The sequence below is a fragment of the Garra rufa genome, chromosome 19 (genome assembly GCF_049309525.1).
Source record: "Garra rufa chromosome 19, GarRuf1.0, whole genome shotgun sequence".
In the NCBI taxonomy this organism is placed as follows: Eukaryota; Metazoa; Chordata; class Actinopteri; order Cypriniformes; family Cyprinidae; genus Garra; species Garra rufa.
The window spans coordinates 35,257,829-35,258,215 of record NC_133379.1 but is presented as its reverse complement, the minus strand read 5'-3'; positions in this window follow the sequence as shown (position 1 = coordinate 35,258,215).

Sequence of the window (387 nt, the reverse complement as noted above, 5' to 3'; positions counted from 1 at the left end):
GCATGCTCATTATTACTTGCTCAGTGTTTCATGCACTGCTCTGAATTGCTTTTTCATGACAAAATATATAATAATTCACCATTGTGTGGCTGTAATCTGCATTAAATATTTTGGTTTAAAAACACACTTTGTACTGCAAAACAGTGGCAAGAAAACATGTTATTGAGTTGTCTTTGCAGGCACAAACAAAACAAATACAGCACAACCAGTGTAGTTTAAGGTGCAAACAAATTACTCTGTTCAGTTCTTTTCAGTCGGATCACAGAATTCTGTTCAATCCGCTTAGTCTGATTTACAGATAAATGACTCCTAATAATTTGTTAAAAATGACTGGTTTGTCTAAGGAGTCCTGGATGAGATTGACTTACATAAGGAACTTCACGTGGC